Source organism: Rousettus aegyptiacus, unplaced genomic scaffold (assembly GCF_014176215.1).
Source record: "Rousettus aegyptiacus isolate mRouAeg1 unplaced genomic scaffold, mRouAeg1.p scaffold_m13_p_6, whole genome shotgun sequence".
NCBI classification, from domain to species: domain Eukaryota; kingdom Metazoa; phylum Chordata; class Mammalia; order Chiroptera; family Pteropodidae; genus Rousettus; species Rousettus aegyptiacus.
In genome coordinates, this window is record NW_023416309.1 from 72,556,168 (window position 1) to 72,563,941 (window position 7,774).

The 7,774-nt window shown below is 41.7% G+C and overlaps 1 pseudogene; it reads right to left on the reverse strand.

The window, feature by feature from the left end:
* Window positions 1-7,166: 7,166 nt before the first annotated feature.
* Window positions 7,167-7,285, reverse strand: LOC118604314 (annotated as a pseudogene).
* Between the last annotated feature and the right edge of the window lie 489 nt (window positions 7,286-7,774).

Below are 7,774 nucleotides of genomic sequence, written 5' to 3' on the forward strand. Positions count from 1 at the left end.
GCAGGAGAGTGACTTGATCAAGACTGTGCTTTAGGGAGATTAAGGCAGCTGTATGTGTGCTGGATGAACGGAGTCAGCCCAGTAAATGGAACGCTGAACACCCTCCATATAGCATATGTGGGAGCAGAGGGGTGAGTATGAATGTAGGCAACATCTCAGGGGTGGATTTGACACAGCTTGACAACTTGGTGTTTTGCGATGAGGAAACTGTGGCTCTGAGAGATAAATGCTCCAGGATCTCCTAGCAAAGCGGATAGCAAAGGCAGAGAATAAGAGGTCAGTGGGCAAAAGAATAAGTAGAGGGTGGGGCCCAGGAGTCCAGGTCCTTGGATCCCCTAGTCTGTTCACACACAATGGGAGCATTCAGGGTGGGAATCAGAAAAGTTGGCTCCAGTGACTATTTTGCGGGGCATGTTGGCATCAGCATGGCATGAGGGTCAATTCCGTGAATCATCCTATCAGGAGATGACTTGGCTTGACATGATGGAAAGAGCCCGACCTGCACTCTTCTCTCTGAGGGGCACTCACTTGCAAGGGAGTGAGGCCAGGTCCATTCCAGGTTAGATGGGGGCTGGGCTTTGACAAGGAAATGAAGGGTTGAATTTTTGCTACCTCCACATACACCTTGAGTTGTTTTGAGGGTCTTTCTGAGTAATAATTTTTTCAAAAAGCAGTAGAGAAGAGAAGAAAGACTTCAAAACACAGTTCTTTCAAAGCTCTTAGTTTGAAAGGACACTGAGTTTTGTTTTGTTTTGTTTTTCTAAAGAGCCTGGTTGATCTCATTCTTAGCATCTCTGGCTGAAAGGGGCTCCCCACCCCCTCTGTACTAGTTGCTCTTTGGGATTTGTATCTTCTATTCTTCTGACACACTTCATGCAGGGAGAGCTCATTTTGGCTTCCTCAAAAATTGGACTCTAAATTTAGAACTGGCCTCAAAACTTCTGATCTTTGAGCTCAACTTGTCTGGCTTGGCCCAGCCTGTAACAGCCACCTCTTATCACCATTAATGTTGTTCCTATTTGGTTCTTCAGTTGTCTTAGAAACATGAATTGGTATGATCAGTCACGGCCAAAAAAGTGTAAGCCAGAGCCCACGAGTCTGCCCAGCTCTTCTCTTGTAAATAATGTTCTCCCAGAGCAGAACATGTTTTCCCCTCATTTTTGAAGAGCTGGGCCCCTTGGGCCCATTCCAAATTCCTCTGGTCTCCCTTCCATCTGTTGCAAGTTCCTTCCCTGCCTTCTCATCCCTGGAATCACCAGAAAGGGGAGGAAACAGTGCTTGGTTTGTGCCTCGGCCAGCTGCTTACCATCTGGACTCAGGCCTATTAACCCCTGACCTTCAGTCTTAATCCTTCCTCTCTCCTCCTTCCACAAAACCTACATTGGGAGAAGGTGTGAGCAGTCAAGGGGCCTCCCAGTTCCCACGGGGTGGTCCTTTACATGCTCAGTTCTCACCGAGGAGATGCCATCTCCCTCAGAGCCCAGCACAAACTATCTAGTGTGCAGCAGGCAGCTGGTTCTGAGTTCTGAGCTTTGCCCCTTACTTCTATTTGTCTCTGGGCAAGTCACTTGACTTTCTAGCTGAGACTGTTTTCTCATCTATAAAATGAATAATGAATAATGAATAAGGAATAATAAATAATGAATGGGCCTCTAACCTTAGGGTGCATCCCCCTTAAGACATTCCATGTCTCTATGACCATGACCAGTTTTTGTTAGAGAGTGTTTTTTCAGCATTAAAGAGAGGAGCGTCACACAACGTCATCCACAACATCCTGAAGAGCAGCAGTTGTGAATGCACTAGAGAGTTCCAGCATCCCTCAATGAAATCCAGAGACATAACCCCCCAAACTCAACTCAGACCAATTCTGCAGGAAACCAAGGCTCCCCTGGATCTCATCCATGATTGTTTTAAAGATCTACAGCATTCTAAAAATAAAAGCTAAGTTCTTTAGAGCAGCATTTCCAGAATTTCTTTCCATAGAACCCCAATAGAATCCCTTGAGTACTTGGGTTTTGTTCACCTATTGTCCAATAAGTTTGGAGAAACCTGGTTTTCTTTACTGCAGGACTTCTCAGAGCCTTTGACAGGCTAATGTACCTTGAACTTAGAGCCACTACTACAGACATCCTGCTTATCCTTCATAACAGCCTTTGTGTTTGCCATTTTGCTATTTCCATTTTACAGATGAGAAAATGAGGCTCAGAGAGGTGAAGTGACTTGCCCAGAGTTTTGCAGCTTGGAAGTGAAAGGGTTGGGATTTGAATCTAGAGCCATGTTCCTCATGTGAGATAATATTTACATCCCGTGTTAGTAAGCTCAAGAAAGAAGTTACTGGCCCTGAGAGACTGCCTTTGCCTTAGCTGAAACACCTCAGGGGAAAAAAAAATGAGGCAAAAGGCAGGCTTCTGGAGTAAAGGGACATGCTATGTGTACATAAAAGCCCCAGGTGTAAGGGCCTGTAGCTGTTTCTTGGGAACAGCTCATTCAGGGGTTTGGGAACTCACAGACATCTATGCTGCTCTTCACAATGGGAACCAATCTCTGGAATAAGTCATTTTTCTTTACAAGGAAGATGCGCAAAATTTTACGAAGGCTCAGAGATGCTCATTTCAGAAATATCCATCATTGCGCCCAGATTTGTACCACACAACTCCCCTCTTCAACATTGCTGATTGAATGGGGTCAGCAACAGTCTCCCAGTGGCCGGTCTGCTACTAGGGGATTCTGAGAGACTGAATTAGTTGTTAGTGTCTTGTTCCTTCTTTCGCTTTTCTAACAAGCAATTTTTGAACACACTACCATACATTGAAGACACAGTGGTGGGCAAGTTCAATGCCACTGTTCTCAAGGAGAAACAGACCTTAAACAAAAATAATGCTCATAAGTGGTATAGTTACAACCAAGGTAAGTTCTCTGAAAAGAGGAACATTGTTCTATGATAATATGTGTCAAAGGAACATGATCTGGTTTAGGGAGGTGTTGTGTGGTCACAGTGGGGCACAACTTACGAGTCCCTTCAAAAGACCTTCTTTCAAGGAATATAGTTGGCTGACAGTCTCCAACTGCCACACCTTCAGATCAGCCTCGGTGTTCACACCAAGGCTACTCCCTCACCAGGTAACTCCTAGCCAATGACTGAGCACAGCTGGGAAACTACAGCTGGGCCATCTCTGCTGACACAGGACTCCCTAATGGGCAGCCTTTGCTCTGTGCTTTCTATTGGCCTGACTGAGACTTTCTCAGAGCTGCCATGCAGTCTGAAGCTCTTTCTTCCCTCTTCTTTCAAAGGTGTCCTACCTGAAGGCTCTCCCTACCTACTCCTGCTCCCTCACTCCTTTTCATCCTTCACATCATTTTGGCATCTGCTTCTTTAAAAATATAATTCAACTGAGTAAATCTTAAAGATTGTATTGGCTTTATTCAATGATTCATAAATCAGGCAGCATTCCATCCAGCATATAGAAAGGAGCTCCTCAGAGCTCCTTTTAATGAAAAACTTTCATAGACAGAAGGGGGTAGGAACAAAGAAGTTACACTAGGCAAAAAAAGTGAGTTGGTTGTTGCAAGGTCACTTTCCTTTAGGGGATGGCAGGGTTCTATCAGGCAGATTACCTAACTAGTACTTCTCAGGCAATTGCTGATCAGCTGGTTTAAGATTCCACTTCTGGGAGAACCAAAACTGCAATTAAGTCTGGTTTGGTAACATGAGGCTTAGCATAAGTGACTTCATTTTAGTCCTGCTGTCTTACTTTTAACACAAGGAAGCTTAAAAATTAAATATTTTGAGCTGAATGATAAATAAAAATATATATAATCTAGCAAAATCAGTAGTATACACTAAAGAAGTTCCTAAAGGAAAATACTTAGCCTTATTAAAAAAGAAGAAAGATATGCAAACAATGATCTAAGATTCTACTTCAAAAAGCTAGACAAAGAAAAGCAAAGTAAACCCAAAGTAAATAAAAGGAAGTAAATAATAATAGTAAATATTTGTGATGTAAAAAACACACAAACAGAAAATTAACAAAGCCAAAATTTGGTTCATTGAAAATACCAACAATGGCTTCTATAATAAAAATATCATAAACTCGGTGGCTTATGAACCACAGCAATTTATTTCTCATAGTTCTAGAGGCTGAGAAGTCCAAGATCACAGGTAGATTCAGTGTCTGGTGAGGACCCATTCCATACGTTTTAACCTCACAAGGCAGAAGGGGCCAGGAGCTCTGAGGGATCTCTTCTGTAAGAGCACTAGTCCCATTCGCGAGGACTCTGCCATCATGACTTAATTACCCCCCCAAAGACCCCTACTCCTAAAAAAGGGAGGGGAGGAGAAAATAGCAACAAAATTAGTAAATTCCTAGTTAGACTGATCAAGGAAAGAGAGAGGGAGAATAAATTATGAATATAAGAAATAAAAGAGAAGATATCGAGCCTATAGACATTAAAAAGAATAATAAAAATAATAAGACAATTAAAAGAATAATAAGAAAATATTATGAGCAACTTTATAACAATAAAGTTGACAACAGATGAAATGGACAAATTGCTTGACAAATTACAACTAACCAAAATTGACACAAGATGAAATTGAAAATCTATATCATTTTATCTATTAAAGAAATTAAGGAGATTCATTGCCAAAACTCTTCCCATAAAGAAAACATTAAGAAAGAAATAGCACCAAACTTACACGAACTTTCATAAAATAGAAGAAACATTTCCCAATTCATTTTATGAGGCCAGAAATACACTGACACCAAAATTCAACAAAGACATTCTAAGTAGATGATAGATAGATAGATAGATAGATAGATAGATAGATAGATAGATGGATAGATAGATAGACAGATAGATAGATAGACAGATAGATGATAGACAGATAGATGATAGATTGAGATAGATAAATAGATAGATAGATAGATAGATAGATAGATAGATAGATAGATAGATGATAGATAGATAGGAATCCAGATCTCAGTAACTTAATTCAATAAGACTTTTATTTCTTATTATGCTACATATCTAAAATGGGTCATCAGGAAGGCTTTGCTAGTCATAGACACTTAGGGATCAGACTGATGAAACTTTCTTCCATCTCATCATGTGCTCCCCTTATGATTAAGGCAGAGAAAGGAGACATAGGGAATCACGCACTGATTTTCAAAGATTCTGCCATGAACATGTGTCACCTACACTCATCTTCATAACCATGTCCCAAGATGGTGAAGACCTATACGTTCCTGGAAGGAGAGGAAAATGGATAATGATTATCTCAGGAGTCATAGATGTATATATAGTAACAGAAGAGCTTACATAAGTAACATGAATGACCTGCCCAGGGAGAGTACAGAGCAGGCAACAAGGAGGCCTTGGTGCCTTAAGAAATTCCACCAGCCTGAGAGATGGGCATGAAGAAGGCTGAGATAGAGAAAATAGGGGAGGGGAGACCAGGTGAATTCATAAAAGGATTGAGCAACTATGTCTAATGTGATTGAGGGGTCATGCAAGATGATGATGTTAACAACTAGGATGTCGTGGTACCAGAATGAGACGTATGTCTGTGGCATGATGGAGTTAGAAGCCAGAGGAGTAGAACTGAGTGTGAGGTGAAGAAAGGAAAATGGAATATTGATGCCCTTTAAAGAAAGTAATTGTGAAAGGAAAAAAGGCAGTAACTGGAAGAGGACATGTGTTAAGAGAGGATCTGATCTGTTTGTTACTTCAATGAGAGAGCCTAGAGAATCTTTAAATATTGATGTGAAAGATATAGTTTGGAGGAAGTGGTTCAATATATGAGAAAGGAGTCAGACCTTGGAAGGCAGGACCTGAAAGTTGGAAGTAAAGGATGCCCTGAGGAAGCATGGGGACTGTGGATAGCTGAGCTGTTGTGGGTGGAGACAAGTCGGCAAAGGAAGCCAGAGGGAAAGGAAGGAGAATGGAGCAAATGCAAAGTGAGGCAGAGACTCTGAGAGGAAGGGAACCTGCAGGAGTCTTGCTGGTCCCTGAGGCTGCTTCCCTTCTGACTTCCACTCCTAGTCTGGACCTTCTGTGTCCTTACAACAACTCCCATTTTATTGAAAATATTTAATTCATTCAATAAATATTTACAGAGCCTCTTCTATGCACCAAGTCTGGTCTTGAGCACTGTAGGTAGAGCATGACAGATGTTGTTCTTGTCCTTGGAATCTGTTCCTGCATCCAGAGAAGCCGAGTGGCCCAACCTCTTTGGCTGGGCAAGCGCCCTCAGTTTGGACTGATTTATTGAAAAGTAACAAGGAGATACAACAGACACGGGGGGGCAGAGCAAAGAGGAATTCCCATTATGGAAAGAGAATAAGGCTTGTCGTCTGGAATGGTTGGGGACTTTGGGTGGGTGGGGTTGTCCAGATCTGTCTCTGAAGCAACTCGAGGCAGAGAATCACTCTATGCCTTGAGAATGCTGTGATGTGCACATGATTGTGGTTGACAATATATGTGTGTGAAGAGAGACCAAAAAAGTGACACTCTCCTAGGAAGCATGCTCATTCTGGTTTTTTGTTACTGTTTTTTACTTTTTGTTGTAGAAATTTTAAAACATATACAAAAATTAAGAGAATAGGACAGTGAACCTCCATCACCCGCTATTCTCACTTCTACTGACCCCTTCCTCCTCCAAAAACTTCTAACTTCTCCATGACTCGCATTTGGCAAATAGTTTTGTACTTCATCATGAAATCTTAATTTTAGCGTCTTTCGAAACCAGCACTATTTCTAGGCTTTTCTGTTATGTGAATCAATAAATTTCTATATTTCAATTTAAAGTGAATTTTTATATCTCATAATGGAAAAAATCCTGTCTAATATAGAGACATAAGAATCCTGTCTGATAAAGAAAATATAAAGTTAAGTCCCACCCCAACTTATCTGCCTATCACCCTGAGCCTAACTACCATTTCAAGGGCATCCACGCTGTGTTAGTTATCTAAGGTTGCCTAATAAATAACACAAAACTTAGTAACTATGGTAACCAGCCTCCAAGATGGCCCTTAAAAACTTTGCCTCCTGATATTTACATTTTTAGGTGAGGCAACCCTTGCTCGACCTTACAGATTGCAAGGACCTTGTTAACTTAAAATTCTCTTATTTATTATTATTATTATTATTATTATTATTACGATTTATGCCTACAGCACCTGGTCTTCCTATGTGGTCTCCCATCCAACTACTAACCAGGCCTGACCCTGCTTAGCTTCTGAGATAAGATGGCATCAGGCTCGTTCAGGGTGGCATGGCCATAGACTATGGCCATAGACTGTCTCCTGGTATTCTTGCCTGAGTGTCATTTCCTACTTGTCTTATTCTACAAAACAAACAGAACATAGTTGAAATGACAATGTGTGACTTCCAAGCTAGGTCACAAGAGACGTTGCACTTTGTTCCTTGCTCCCCCTGGACATATCCCGCTGCATTGTTATGTTTGGGTGAGCACACAGGAGGGTGCCTGTCTTGCCCTAGGGAGCCAGGAAGGGCTTCCTGGTGGAAGCAATGACTAAGTTGAGTCCTAAAATTTATCCTTCCCCTCTGAATTCTCAGTGGACAAAGCTCTCTGAAGGCATGTTGACAGATGAGGACACTCACTTCCTTTTGAAACAGGCTCTCATATTTCCAGGATGTCAGGGGACACATCTAGTTAATATATGCACCCTAGAGGGAAGAAAACCAGACAAGGTCCCCCCACCCTATTTCCCTGCTGGATCGCACCACAGCATTGTCTCGGGGATCTCCTGCA